We start from the raw sequence: 16,215 nt of genomic DNA on the forward strand, positions 1-16,215 counted from the left end.
ACCGAATCGACCAACTCCACTTTTAAGCACTCCTCATTATCAGTAAGAAATTTCATAGCATTGAACACATTAAAAATAACATCCTGATCCAACACTCGCATTGTAAGCTCACCCTTCTGAACAACAATCAAGGTTCGGCCAGTTGCCAAGAAAGGTCTTCCCAAGATTATGGGAATCTCCTTGTCCTCCTCGAAATTAAGAACTACAAAATTAGCTGGAAAGATGAGGTTATCAACCTTGACCAAGACATCCTCCGCAATACCTCGCGTATATGTAATAGAACGGTTGGCTAACTGCAAAGTCGTATAAGTTGGTTTATGATCAGGTAAGTCCAACTGCTTGAAGATTGACAAAGGCATCAAATTGATGCTAGCTCCCAAGTCACATAAGCATCTGTCAAAAGACACTTTTCCAATAGTACATGGAATAGTGAAGCTTCCTGGATCTTTAAGCGTTGGAGGCAACTTCTGCTACAGCACAACACTGTATTCCTCCGTGAGAGTGACAGTCTCTAAATCATCTAGCTTCACCTTCCGAGATAGAATACCTTTCATAAAATTTACATAACTAGGCATCTGCTCGAGAGCCTCAGTGAAAGGTATTTTGATATGAAGTTTCTTGAACACCTCCAGAAACTTCTCAAATTGCTTGTCTAGCTTTTTCTTCTGTAACCGCTTAGGAAAATGTGGTGGGGGATAGATATATTTCTCCCCTGTATTACCCTCAGGAGGAGTGTGCTCAACAGTAATCTTCCTTGACTTCACTTCTTCATCCTACTGCTTTGCTTCTTCCTCAGCCCCAGCTTCTTCAGTCAACTCTTGAGTTTGTTCGGGATTCGCAATCTTCCCACACCTCAAAGTGATTGCCTTTAGCTGCTCCTTAGCTTCCTTCTTTCCTGGAATTTCAGTGTCACTAGGCAATGTACCAGGTTGATGATTTAGCAAGGCATTGGCAATTTTTCCAATTTGATTTTCCAAGGTCTTGATAGAAACAGCTTGATTCTTGCACATAAGCTTCAACTCCTCTAATTCAGATTTTTCATTAGCTAGTTGGAGTTGAAGTTGTTGTCTTGGTGCATACCGTGGTTGTTGAAAACCAGGGGGTTGTACTGCTTAGCTGGATACTACTGATAAGGCTGTTGAACCACATTCTGAGCGTTGCTCCAACTGAAATTAGGATGATTGCGGTTGTTAGGATGATAGGTGGCTGGCATAGGTTCCTGCGATCGCTGGAAGTTGCTCATGAACTGAGCTGATTCACTAGAAATTGCACACCGATCAGTCTCATGGGCTCCAGCGCAAAGCTCACAGACACTAGTGATTTGATTAACTCCATAATTAGCCAAAGTGTCCCCCTTCATTGTCAAAGCCTTAAGTTGGGCAGCGATAGCAGTTGCTGTGTCCAACTCCAGAATTTCTGCTACTTTCCCCTGAGTCAGTCTCTGGGAAGGATTCTGGTACTCATTAGCAGCCATCAGTTCAATAAATTTATAGGCTTCATCGTAGCTCTTAGTCCACAAGGCTCCTCCTGATGCTACATCAAGCATGGGCCTAGAAGTAGGACCCAATCCATTATAGAAGTAGTTAATAATCATCCAATCAGGCATGCCATGGTGTGGGCACTTCCTTAGCATCTCCTTATATCGATCCCAAGCCTCACACAAAGATTCTCCAGTTTTCTGCGCGAAGTAGGTAGGAGCATTCCTGATTGCTGCTGTCTTCGCCATGGGGAAGAATTTAGTGAGAAACTTTTGAGCGAGATCTTCCCAAGTTGTGATAGACCCTACTGGTAGAGAGTGTAACCAGCACTTAGCTTTGTCCCTCAGAGAGAATGGGAAGAGTCGTAGCTTGATAGCATCTTCAGTCACATCATTGAATTTGAAAGTGTCGAAGATCTTGATGAAATCCCTGATGTGCATGTTGGGGACTTCAGTAGGAGAACCCCCAAATTGAACTGAGTTATGTATCATCTGGATCGTGCTTGACTTGATTTCAAAAGTATTAGCCCTGATGGCTGGTCTAATGATGCTAGACTGAATGTCATTAATCTAAGGCTTAGAATAGTCCATCAAAGCCTTCGGATTTTCCGCTTGATCACCCATAGCTACTACAATTGGCTCTTCAACTTTCTCTTCTTCTTCTACCTTCTTTTCTTCCTCAAAAACTTCCTTACAAACTACCACAAGTTCTTCCTCAGCTTTATCCAGTGTTCTCACGAGTACGCGAACGCGTATGCATACCCCTTCGCTAGAGTACCTGAAATTAGACAGGGAACAAATACGTAACAATGTCCGAGTCAATGAAATTTAACGACCACTGATGGAAAGCACATAAACTATAAATTAACACTGGAGTCCCTGGCAGCGGCGCCAAAAACTTGCTAGTCGCTAAACACACGCTAATAATACACGCAAGTATACCAGTTCACAAGTAGTGTAGAATCTTTTCTAGTTCGTTCCCACAGAGATTGTATTGGTTAACTATTTAATTTATGCACCTAAGCAACAATGTATGGTTATTATCCAATGCTAAGCTGATAACAAATTGAGATTTTTTATAACTAAGAATTATGCTAACAATTATAACTACGAGATTAAGATTGACCGAATTGATATATATGACAAACATGGGATTCTAACTTCATTAAATACTTCATTCAATAGCCTTATTATCCTTAACCTTAGCATGCAATGGTGATGACACTAATCAGATAACATGAAACTAATAAACGCCAACTTTCGTTGCACGAGTACCATTCTACCAGACATCCACAAAAGAGATAGAAGCTGAATAGGCACCAATTATATTGAGACCCTATATGTCTATAGAATTTGACAACATAATGGTTTAAGCACAAGTTCTCTATCTTGATTACATAGGGCAAGTAAGATGGTTAAAATTACCTACGAAACATGCATAACAAATACATGAACCTATGCTAGCATGGCAAGTTCTAAATTCTTAAATTCACTTTCGCTTTATTAAGTATTAACACGCTATCTTATAAGTTCGCGACGCTCATAAGACGAACACGCACAACCAATACTAGAATATCATACAATCACCACATACTAAGACATCAAACAATTTAACTAAAGAAATCCATAAATAAATCTGCTAGAACCTCACGATAACGATTAGCCCATAATCGGATTCATCATCAATGTGGGTTCCGATGAAAACATGATATAACAAACGTAGTCTTTATACGAATAAATAAAACCAAGTACAAACAAGAGTATAGGTTCAGAAAAAAAAGAAACAAGCATCCAAATTACAACTCAAAATAAAGATTCACAAGAATAAACTAGATCGTCTTCGCCTTTGTTGACTTGTGCTAAAGGTCTCTTGCCGTCTTCTTCTTGCGCTCTGGTCCGTCTCTGACTTGTTATCTATTAAAAACAACCTAATATAAATATATATAGCAGCCCTCAACAATCTGGAAGCTTCCCTTTTAGAATTGTAATATAAACAGGATTCTGAAATTCGACCTCGGCGCGGGCGTGCGCTATCATAGTACGGGCGCGCTGCATTTCTGGAACCCCGGCGCGGCCGCGCGCTATCACAGCACTGGCGCGCCGTCCTTCTGGGAAAAACTCATATTTCTTCTTAAAACTTGCTGCTTCGAGCCAGCTTTCCACGAGCTTTTATTCCAACACCACCTAGACACCAAATTAGCACAAAAATAATGCTAATTCACCTGATTACCTGAATAGTACCTGAAATGCAAAAATACTAGAAAATGCATTAAAGCACATAACAACTTGAGTACAAATACACCAATTCAAATCTTATTAAAGCATAATAAAGTGTCATAAATGCCACTCAACACAGTGCACCACAATAGATACATAGTTGTCATGCACAACTGTCCTCACTACAATTGTTTTCCATAATTCATGCAAAACATCCAAGTAAAGGATGTGATTGGCAGTTAGAGCTCCTGCAAGATAAGACTCAGAATTTTTTTTAACAAACCCCTTGAAACTATAAGAAGCTTGATTAGTATCTGTAAAAGCGAGATAGTTGGTTTCATCCTTGGGGATTGCAACTCTAACATTGTTTAGTGCCATTATAGAGGAGTAAAATTGAGTGGGTAAGAAAAATTAGAGAAAAAGAGTTTGAAACGAGAGAGAGCAGTTGAATATTGGAAAAATTAGGTCACTTAGAGATCTCAAAGGCGTAAAGAGGTATATGTCGAGATGTCTGGGTATTTATAGTAAAAGGTAAATGACTTATCGAGAACTAAAAATAGACGTTTGGAATTTGCTTATCGAGAAGTTATATTGTGAGAATAGATACATATCGATATGTCATTTTCCTGACTCTTATCGAGAACTAGAAAATGACTTGTGGAGACGTCAAATAAATACCCAGTTTGTCCTCAATGGACTGAATTGTTTCCAATTTTTATTTGAATAAATCAAAATAAAATCAGATTGATTTTGTCAAAAGTATTTTATCAAAATAATTTATTACATTAAATTATCTCAGTTCTGAGTTATTGATAAGTCTAAAATCTATACTTGTAAAGAACTCTGTGAGTTAACACTTATAGAGAACTCTACAATGATTTATCGATAAGTTATAATAAAGCTTGTCGAGAAGTCCTTCGAGAAGTCAGAAAAATGACTTATCGAGAACTCAATTGAGAAGTCTTAAAATGGCTTGTCGAGAAGTCAATTAGACTTACGAGAACTCAGTTCTCTAAATGCTTTTGTTATTTTTGACTTTGTCTTGTCTTGTGCTAATTTCACATATTGAAAATGCAAATCGACACTTAGACAATTTTCTTAGAATTAAAAAATTCCAAGCTAAGTTTTGAATTTTGAAAAATATATATATATAGAGATTTCTGAAATATTTATAACTCACATTCCAGTTAATTTCCAATTAAATCAAATTAGTTTTGATTTACTAGAAATCAATCTACTGCAAAACATTAGCTGAGTTCTTTCCTTTAAGATGAAGAATTTAGCATTTCAATTTCACCTACAAGTCTGGTGAAAGTTGCTTCATCCAAAGGTTTAGTAAAAATGGCAGCTAATTGTTTTTCTGTTGAACAAAAACAAGCTCAATTGTACCATTTGCAGCATGTTCTCTTATAAAATGGTACCTTACATCAATGTGCTTTGTTTTAGAATGATTAACTGGATTAGCCACAATAAATATAGCACTTGTATTATCACACATAATTGGAATTTTGTGTAACACTAAGCCATAATCCATTAGCTGATTTCTAATCCAAAGCACTTGAGCTCTGCAACTTCCAGCAGGTAGGTATTCAGCCTCAGCTATGAAAGTTGATACAGATTGTTGTTTCTTGCTGTACCAGGATACACGTCTTTATCCAAGAAACTGACAGCGTCCACTAGCGCTCTTTCTGTTAACCCTGCATCCAGCAAAATCTGCATATGTGTATCCAACAGCTTCAAAACCTGTTCCCTTAAGATACCATAATCCTAAATTTGGAATCCATTTTAAATATCTGAATCCCTTTTAAATATCTGAAAATTCTCTTTACAACCATCAAATATGATTCCTTTGGATTGGATTGAAATCTTGCACACAGACATGTTGCAAATATAATGTCTGGTCTACTAGCAGTTTAATACAACAAAGATCCAATCATTCCTCTATAACCTGAAATATCTACACTTTTTCCTTTCTTATCTTCATCCAACTTAGTAGGTGTAGAGATAGGTGTAGATGCAGGTGAACAATCAACCATTCCAAACGTCTTTAATATATTCTTGACATACTTAGTTTGGCTGATGAAAATCCAATCACTTCATTGACTGACTTGAAGTTTAAGAAAGTAACTAAATCCTCCCATCATACTCACTTCATATTCACTCTACATGAGCTTTGAGAATCTTTGACATAGCTTTTCATTAGTTGTACCTAATATGATATCATCCACATAGATCTGAACTATGATCATTTCATCACCATGCTGCTTGTAGAAGAGAGTCTTGTCAATTGTACCTCTAGTGAATCCATGTTTAATCAAGATTTCTGATAGTATGTCATACCAAGCTCTGGGTGCTTGCTTTAGTCCATAGAGAGCCTTGAGTAGCTTATACACAAATTTTGGAAATTTTGGATCTTCAAAGCCAGGTGGTTGTTGCACATAAACTTCTTCTTCCACCTCACTATTAAGGAATGCACTCTTCATATCCATTTGATACACCTTAAAATTTGAGTGTGCAGCAAATGCAAGAAAGATCCTCATTGCTTCAATTCTTACAACTGGAGCAAAAGTTATATCATAATCAATTCCTTCCTCCCGTGAGTAGCCTTTTACAACCAACCTTGCTTTGTTTCTGGTAACAATTCCATTTTCATCCATTTTGTTCCGGAACACCTACTTTGTTCCAATAACACTAATGTTCTTTGATGCAGGAACCAACTCCCAAACTTTGTTTCTTTTAAACTGAAGTAGCTCCTCTTGCATAGCAGATATTCGATCAGGATCAAGTAGAGCTTCCTCAGTTTTCTTAGGCCCAACTTGTGAAAGAAAATATGCATGAAGACATTCATTTGCAGTTGCACTTCTAGTCCTCACTCCAACATTTGGATCACCAAAAATTGCTTCTCTTGTGTGACTTATATCCCATTTCCTGGTGTGAGTTTGTTGACTTGAATTTTCTGCATTTTCATCACCATTGGCATGACTTGCAGAACTTTCTCCTCTTTCTCCCCCTGAGTTTGTGCTATCAAATTCAGGTGTTTGAGATGAGCTTCCATTCTCATGATTCACTTGCTCAGTTGACTCTACATCCATTATGTGATTTGTGTTGACTTCAGCTTCATCCTCAGAATCACTATCAATGTTGAGATTTTCAAATCTAAGGGCTTCAGCGTCATTTTCATCAAGGCATTCCAAGCCTGGACACTTGTCATCATCAAACGTCACATCCGTACTTTCCATAATTTTCTTTTATTCAAGCCCATAGAGTTTGTAGGCAGTTTTCTCCAATGAATATCCTAGAAAAATTGCTTCAAAAACTTTAGAGTCAAATTTTCCCATATATTCAGAGTTGTCTTTTAAAATATAACACTTTCTTCCAAACACATGAAGATGTTTCACAGTAGGTTTTCTTTTAGATAAGATTGAGTAGGGTGATTTGCCAAGATTCTTGTTAATGAGATATCTGTTTGAGTGTAGCATGCAGTGTTGACAACTTCTTCCCAAAAACTTGTTGGTAATTTGGCATCTTGTAATATTATTCTAGCAGCATCCACTAATGTTCTATTTTTCCTTTCAACAACACCATTCTGTTGAGGTGTCCTAACTGCTGAGAATTCTTGAACAATGCCCTTATCTTTGCAGAATTCAGTTATAGTTACATTTTTTAATTCTGTACCATTGTCACTCCTCAATCTTTTCACACGGTTCTGATCTTCAGCTTATTTCTCAATCTTCTTGATGTGTTTAATTATAATTTATGGAGTTTCATCTTTAGAATACATAAATTTTACACATGTGTATCTTGAGTAGTCATCCACCATCGAAAATGCATATTTCTTTTTGGAAATTGAAAAGACATTAACTGGTCCAAATAAGTCCATGTGAATAAGTTACAAAGGTGCACTATGAAATTCACAGTTTTACTGTTGTGACTTGATCTCTTCATTTTTCCTTTTTGACAAGCCTCATAGACCTCAATTTGAGAAAACTTCAGATTTGGCATATCTCTCACTAACTCCTTTTTGACTAGAGTATTTATTGCATTATAATTCAAGCGAGAGAGCTTTTTATTCCATAACTTGCTTTGTTCTTCGGATGCCTTGGTGTAGAAAAAATAAATTTCATCCTCATTTGCTGAGTCCAAGTCTGTAACAAATAAGCTTCCTTTTTTTGCTCCTTTCAAAGCAGTTTCACTAGTCTTTTTGTTGATAATTAGGCATTCTCCTTTATCAAATAAAAAATTGAATCCTCTATCTGTAAATTGACTGGCACTCAGGAGATTCACCTCAAGACCAGCTACTAGTGCTATATCTTCAATGACAACATTTCCAGAAATTATCTTGCCATATCCCATTGTGAAACCTTTGTTGTTGTCTCTAAAAGTCACTAATGGGCCAGCCATCTCCTCAAATTGTGATAGCAGGGCCATATCACCTGTCATATGTCTTGGGCATCCACTTTCTATGATCCATATGACCTTCTTCACTTTTCCCTGCACACAATAAAGATTAAGTGTGTTTAGTAATCCAAGCAATGTTGGGAAATTTTTTCTTGGTAACAGATTTGTCAGAAGTAGAATTTGATGATTCAGAAAGAATGGAGTTCATTGATTGATGTGCATTTTCCTTTTTAGCTGAGGACTCAATAATGAATTCCTTAAGATCTACTCTCAACTTGTGGCAACTTATCACTACTTTCATGTTACAAGGTATGCAATCAAACTTGTCACCGAATGAGTAGGGATCATTGGCTTTTGCTTCATTATACTTGAATGCTTCCAATCTTGGGTCACTAACAGCCTTTTTACAAAGTTGAGTTAGATAATTTGTAGAGCCACATTTATGACATTGTTTTCTATGAGCATCTGCAACAAATGCAAAGTTGGTGCTTTTGTTTATCCAACCTTCCCATTTCTGTTTTTCTTTTTCTTTCCTGCATTCTCAGCTTTAACTTCCTTTATTGGTTTCTTGGGAGTTTGGTCTACCATGGGCTTCTTCTCAGCTTTGGAAGTTGGAGTTGTTTCTGTGCATTTCTTCTCATTATCCTCATCAACAATTTCTTGCTTTATAATCAACTCCTCTTCACTGAAATTGACTTCACATGCTTTGAACAGTGGTGAATCAACCTTTCTCAGCATAGCTGAGACATCTTCATTTGTTGTTACCTTTCCCTTATCACCTTCAACTTTCTTGTTATTGTTCAATACATTATAATCCAAGCCAATAGCTATGTTAGCACATGGCTTATTCTTCTCATGGTACTAACCAACTAGCTGGGATGCATTTTTGAATGACTGCAATTTCACCTCATTATTCTCTATCTTTTCTCTTAACACAGATTCTATTTCACTAGCACACTTGAGCTTGTTCTTTAGATATTCATTTTTTTGCTTGACTGTCTCAAGCTCTACAAGCATTAGCTCAAACTTTTGTTTCTCACTCTCAAGCTTCTCATTAGCTTTTGATAACCTACTGACCTTCTTAGTAGATATTACCATGCTAGTATGAATGTGGAACATTTCTCAGCTCATATTTTCAATAGTCTCCTTATATTGACTTTCATCTAAATCAATAGTGGTAAGAGTTGGTACCTGTGTTTTTAATGAGGATGACTCTCCTTGCTCCAAGGCCATGAGTGCATAGTTTCCTACTTCCTCATCATCATCATCATCATTATATGAATCATCCTAACTCTTTCCTTCTGTAATATAAGCTTTTCCATGTTGGTTTCTCAGAAGAGCCTCTTCAATTCAAGATATGCCTTGTCCTTTTTCACTTTCTTTGGCTTCCTGCATTCTGTAGCAAAATGGCCCAATTCATCACAATTAAAGCACATGATCTTTGACCTGTCAACGGAAACTGTTTTGTAACCATTTTTGCTTCCATAGTTGTATTGTGCCTTTGCTCTCTAGTTGTTGTCCTTGTTAGATGTTTGGCCCTTATTTTTGAAGAACTTTGGCTTCTTTACTCTAATATTAGAAAATTTCCTTGCTAATGTAGGCCATGGACTGATCTAACTCATCTAGTTCATCCAAGATATAGAATTCATCCTTTTTAAGTTCAAGAATAACTTGCTTTTGTGGTTCCTTGTTCTTTTGCTAACTACAAGAAGCAACTAGAGTCTGGATTTCTAGTTCATCATCAGATGACTGGCTGTCATTAACCACTAGTGCACTTGAACTATCAATAGTGTGCCTTTGACCAGCTCTTAAAGATTTTCTTCGGATCATTTCCAGTTCATAGGTTTTTAGTATGCCATACAAAACCTCTAGTGTCATTCTGCTCAAATCTTTCCCTTCTCTTATTTCTGAAATCCTTTGTTCTAGATGGTCAGGAAGGGTGAGCAAAAACTTCAAGTTAACCTCCTCAGCTTCATAGTATTTGTCATGAAGCTGCAAGTTATTAATCAGCTTGTTGAATCTTTCAAAGACATTAGTTATGATTTCTTTAGGTTTAGCCATGAAACCCTCATATTGAGACACCAGTATTCTTCTTTGGTTGGATCTAACTTCCTCTGTACCTTCAAACAGAATCTCTATTTTCTCCCATATCTGTTTTGATGTGTCACAATTGACAATATTATTGTACATGACATTGTCAAGTGACTCTATCTAAATTAATTGCAGACCACTGTAAAAAGAAACTTTATCCTTCTCAATGTCTGTGTATTTTGAACGATCTTTAGGACCATAGTAATGTGGGATGACCATGTCTCATTCTATAGACTCTTTAATTATAGGAATAAAAGGTCCATTCTTCAGAATTTGTATATACAGGGGGTTGGCCATCCTTAGAAATAACAGCATCTTCTTTTTCCATAACGTGTAGTTAGTCTTATCAAAGGCTGATATCTTTATACTGCTAATCTTCTGTGTATTCATTCTTCCAAGATATTTAATCTGTTTGCTTTCAGATTTTGCTCTGATACCACTTGTTAGGTAATGAGTACAACACGGAGGCGGGGGTGAATGTGTTTTGGATAATTTTAAGGCTTTTTGAATGTTTGTTACTTGGTGCACAAAGCTAAAATTAGAAATACAATTATATTATGTTAACTGAAATTAAACAGTGCACACAATATTTTAAAACTTACTTAATTTTAAATTAAAATCAAGCTACTGTTTTGCTACAAATCCTGGGTTCTTTGTAATTGAGGAACTCAGCTTCTTCCTTGAGAGAGTTACAAGAAAAACTAGATCTGTTTGATACAGTTTAAAAGCAAAGGACCGGCGTTTACTCTATAGATTAGTAAACACAAGTTTACACAGCATGCAATAAGATGTACAAAACCCTACTTTAAGTTATCTCTAAAGCTTTCCATTTCTGGCTTAGTGTATCTTTGCAAATCCTGTAAATGTAAATCCTGTGACTTTCCTTTGTCAGTTAATCTTGGCCTTTGATCTTGTACTCTTCATGCTGCTTTTTAGACTTTTCAATCTAAGTGATTAGATCATTTTTTGATTGATAATCTTGAATATTTAACTTGTCTGCATTCTGTACTTGAGCTTCATATCGAGATCTCCAGTTTGTTCTATAGAGAACTAGCATCTCAATAAGTATAATGGCTTATCGAGATCTCCTAATTCTCTATAAGTATCTTTGACTTGTCGAGGTCTCTGAGTTCTTTATAAGTGAACTTGGCTTGTCGAGGTCTCCAAATTTCTGTATGTAGAAATGACTTGTCGATATCTCTGAGATCTCTTTAGGCATTTTGACTTGTCGATATCTCTGAGATCTCTAATGAGAAAATTGACTTTTCGATATGTCCAATGTTTACATCTTCATTATTACTTGTCGATATCTTTGAGTTCTCTAATGCAGAAATGACTTGTCGATATCTCAGAGATCTCTATATTCATTTTGACTTGTAGATATCTATGAGATCTCTAATGATAATTTGACTTGTCGATATCTCCAATCTTTATGTCTTCATTTGGTTTGTCGATATCTCTGAGACTTCTCTATAAACTGTTTTGGACTTCTCGATAAGTCATTCTGGAGTTCTCGAATGACTTCTCTATATGACTTGATCTGTAACTTGTAGATATCTTGACTTAAAACATTTTTCCTAAAACAGATTTATTTAACTCCAAGCTTCCTCATAATTTCTCTGAGGCATGATCTTCCTGATCTTCTTCCAGAGTTTATTCTTAGGCTTGAGACTGTTTACAGAAAAATACTCCAGTCTAATTTGAAATTTTTATAGACTCAAGTAATATAGTACACAATACAAATTTAGATTATCATACAACTAATTCTTAGGGTTGTCAATTTGAATTAGTTTTGTTATGATACAGGCATGTCTTGCACAACATAGTGCAAGGTGAAAAGGAGTCTCTCAGGGACTACTTGAATCGATTCACAAAGGAGTCTTTGAAAGTCTCAGATCTTGATGACAAGGTAGCTATGATAGTGTTGCAACAAGGGACCAAGGATGAGTTCTTCAAAATGTCTTTTGCCAAGCGGCCACCAGAAAATATGCTACAGCTCCAAAGTAGGGCAGGGAAATATATCCAAGTTGAGGAAAGCATGGAAAACACTGTGAAACAATGATCCCACTGGTAGAAAGAAGAGTAAAATAGACCAATAATACAATTCCAAGGACAAGTATCCTAGAGTTGAAAAAGGCGTTGATTCACCACCCAAGAAAGGGGGACCTAGACAAAAGTTTACTGAATATGCTAGGATGAATGCTGCTAGAAGTCAGATCGTATTGGAAATCGAGAGAGATAGGGATGTTCATTGGTCTAAACCCTTGAAGGCTGATCCTGCTAAGCTAGATAAGAGCAAATATTGTAAGTTTCACAAGGATTCTGGTCATGACACCGATGAGTGCTGACAACTGAAGGACGAAATTAAATTCCTTATTCGGAAAGAAAGATTGAGCAAGTATACTGGAGATGGGGAGAAAGAAAAAAGAAAGAATAATGGAAGAAGGAATTTCAATGATCGAATGAGGGATCAAGATGATCGGAGATGAAATCCCCAACCCCGAGGACCAGTGATAAATACAATCTTTGGAGGACCGACTGCAGCTGGATCATCTAAAAACTCAAGGAAGCTTATTCTAGAGAAGTCATGGACATCATTGGAGAAGCTCCCAAGAGGGCCAAGACAGGAGTAACAATGGTATTTGATGACTTTGACTTGGAAGGGATCAAGTTTCCCCATGACGATCCCCTAGTCATAACACCTATCATAGGTAACAACCCGGTAAAGAAAGTTATTGTGGAAAACGGAGCATCGGTAGACATCTTGCTCTATGATACCTTCATAAGAATGGGATACAATGATTCACAGCTAACGCCGATTGATATGCCGATATATGGTTTCGCTGGAGTCTAATGTCCGGTTGAAGGGATAATAAAACTACCACTAACAATGGGACATGAGCCAAAACAAACCACACAAATGTTGAACTTTGTGGTTGTTAAGGTCGGGTCAACATATAATGCGATCATGGGAAGAACATGTATATACGCCTTTAAGGCAGTCCCTTCATCCTACCATTCTGTGATCAAGTTCCCAACCAGAGACGGAATAGGAGAAGAAAGAGGAGACCAGAAGATGTCCTGAAGCTGTTATGTAGCCTCACTGAGGGCAGATGGAGTAGGGGGTAGGTCTTTCCCATCAAAGATCTAGATATTTATGAGATTGATGAGAAATGAGGAAAATCGGCAGAAGATTTAATCTCGATCCCTTTGGCTCCCGAGGATCCCGAAAAAGTAACTTTCGTTGGAGTGTTATTGAGGAGCCCCTTAGAGGAAAGTTAGTAAGGTTCCTGCAAGAGAATAACAAAGTGTTTGCATGGTCGGCAGTAGATATGCCCGGTATAGACCCAGAGTTGATCACCCACAAGTTGAATGTAGATCCAAATCGAAAGACCGTAAAGCAGAAGAAAAAGAGTTTTTCCCCTGAAAGGAAGGAAGCTATCAAGAAAGAAGTTGAGAAGCTCTTAAAGGCTGATTTCATTGAAGAAATATAGTTCCCAGGATGGTTGGTGAATCTTGTAATGGTAAAGAAGGCTAATGGAAAATGAATAATGTGTGTTGATTTCTGATAAGTGGCATTTTATACCACTTAGAACGTCTTAAAATGGCTTAAATTGGTGTCTTGAAATCAAGTATTTTGTGTATTTGATGCATTTTTCTAGTGTTTATGCATTTCAGGGTATTAGTTGCATTTCGGGGGAGGAATCATCAAGAATAAGCCTTGACATGTGTTCACCATTGCGAGAGGAAAGGAATGGGCAGATTACGGCGAAGAAATGGAGCAAACCTGGATTTTTTCCAGTAGAGGCCTGCGCGCCCGCGCAGCAATGCTGAGCGGCCGCGCAGCAACCTGCGCGCCCGCGCAGCTATGCTGAGCGGCCGCGCAGGGTCGGGGAAAAAGATAAATTATTTTAGACTTCTACTTCTGTTTGGCTTCCAACTTCTATGTAATCTGAGTTTTATTGGACTATTATATAGGTAGATTTGAGACGTTTTCACAGAGAGTATTAAGGGGATTATGTTTTAGATTGTGTTTTACGCAAGAAGCGAAGGAGATAAGGAAGAAGACCAATTTAGCACACCGCAACGAAGAGGAAGCATATTTTCTTGTGATTCTTGTTTTGTTGTAACGTTGGATGCTAGTTTTCTTGCTTTGACTTATTTACTCTTGTGACGTACTCTGTTTTAATATAATTAGTTTAGTTATTATTTTCTTGTGTTTGTTTATCATGATTTTATATGAACCCATGATGGCGATAAGTTCTATTATGGGCTAATCGTGATCATGGGGTTGCAACGGATTTATTATGGAATTCTTTAGTTAATTGTTTAATACTTTAGTGTGTGATGATTGCTTGATATCTAGTATTGGTTGTGCGTATTCGTCTTATGTGCGTCGCGAACATATAAGATAGGGTGTTAATCTCTTGTGAAGCGACGGTGGATCTTGAGATTTAGAACTTGCCATGCTAGCATAGGTTCATGTACGTTGTGCATGATTAGTGGGTAACTCTAACAGTTTTATTTGCCCTATGTAATCAAAAAGAATAACTTGTGCTTAAATCGTTGTGTTGTCAATTTCTGTAGACATATAGGAACCCAACATAATTGATGACTATTCAACTTCTATCTTAATTGTGGATGCTTGGTAGAATGGTATTAGTACAATGAAAGTTGGCTTTTATCAGTTTTGTGTTATTAGATTAATATCATCACTGTCACATGTTAAAGGTAATAACAATGGCTATAGAAGGAAGTAATAATAAAGTTGTGATCTCATGAGTGTTTTATTATTGATAAATTGAAGTGTTAGTTAAGTGGTTAATTAAGTAGTTAATTATAGTTAATATTTAATCAACAATTTTAAGTGTTATTATCTTAACATTGAGAAGTAATCATACATTGGTGAGTGAGTTTAATTAGACAATAATTTAGTCTGAGTCTCTGAGGGAACGAACTAGAAAGTATTCTATATTACTTGCGAACGTGTATACTTGCGTGAATATTAGTGCGTGTTTTTACCCTAACAAGTTTTTGGCGCCGCTGCCGGGGACTCGGCGTATTTGTTTAGTTTATGTACTTACCATCATTGGTCATTAGGACTCAGTGATTAGGACGTAGTAGTTACTTACTCTTTTCGGTTGTGTTTCAGGTACTTTAGCAAGCGTTTATGCAAACTCGTTCTCGTGCTCGCAAGAGGACTTTAGATACAGCTGAGGAGACAGACGAAGTTCTTGATATTCCGGAGAAGTTAGATTTTAAGGATTCGGATTCAGTAACTGAGCAGAAAGAACCAGTAAACATGGGAGATCGTATTGTTCAAGCTGATCCAGCTCTTATGGATTTTTCTTGGCCTAAAATTGATGACATTCAGTCAAGCATCCTTCATCCGGCTATTCAAGCTAACACCTTTGAAATCAAGCCGGGCACTATTCAGATGGTGCAGAATTCTGTTTCTTTTGGAGGAGCGGCAACTGAAGACCCCAACATGAACATAAGGAATTTTGTCGAGATCTGCAGCACTTTTAAGTATAATGGCGTGACTGATGAGGCTATCAAGTTGAGGCTTTTCCCATTCTCACTGAGGGATAAGGCTAAAGACTGGTTACATTCTGAACCAGCTGGGTCCATCACTACGTGGCAAGATCTTGTGCAAAAGTTTCTGTTGAAGTTTTATCCAATGGCAAAGACTGCTGCTATGAGGAGTGTTCTTACTCAGTTTGCGCAGCAACCTACAGAATCTATGTGCGAGGCTTGGGAACGCTACAAGGAAATGTTGAGAAAATATCCACATCATGGAATGCCGGATTGGATGGTGATCACTGGTTTCTATAATGGTTTGGGGGCCCAATCTCGGCCCATGCTCGATGCAGCAGCTGGAGGCGCCTTATGGGCTAAAAGCTATACTGAGGCGTATAATCTTATCGAGACGATGACTGCAAATGAGCATCAAAACCCAACTCAGAGGATGATGTCAGGCAAGGTAGCAGGTATTCTGGAAATTGATGCAGCCACCGCTATTGCAGCCCAGC

At 37.4% G+C, this 16,215-nt stretch overlaps 2 non-coding genes across 2 annotated transcripts; one reads left to right on the top strand and one right to left on the bottom strand.

Moving 5' to 3' along the window:
- The first annotated feature begins 1,604 nt into the window (after nt 1-1,604).
- Nucleotides 1,605-1,711, top strand: LOC141662212 (small nucleolar RNA R71). The gene has a single exon (XR_012550336.1). It is a non-coding gene; the product is annotated as a small nucleolar RNA R71 (small nucleolar RNA).
- Nucleotides 1,712-15,878: 14,167 nt separating this feature from the next.
- LOC141662786 (small nucleolar RNA R71) lies at nt 15,879-15,985 on the bottom strand. The gene has a single exon (XR_012550879.1). It is a non-coding gene; the product is annotated as a small nucleolar RNA R71 (small nucleolar RNA).
- Nucleotides 15,986-16,215: the final 230 nt, after the last annotated feature.

Source organism: Apium graveolens, chromosome 5, assembly GCF_009905375.1.
Source record: "Apium graveolens cultivar Ventura chromosome 5, ASM990537v1, whole genome shotgun sequence".
Lineage (NCBI taxonomy): Eukaryota > Viridiplantae > Streptophyta > Magnoliopsida > Apiales > Apiaceae > Apium > Apium graveolens.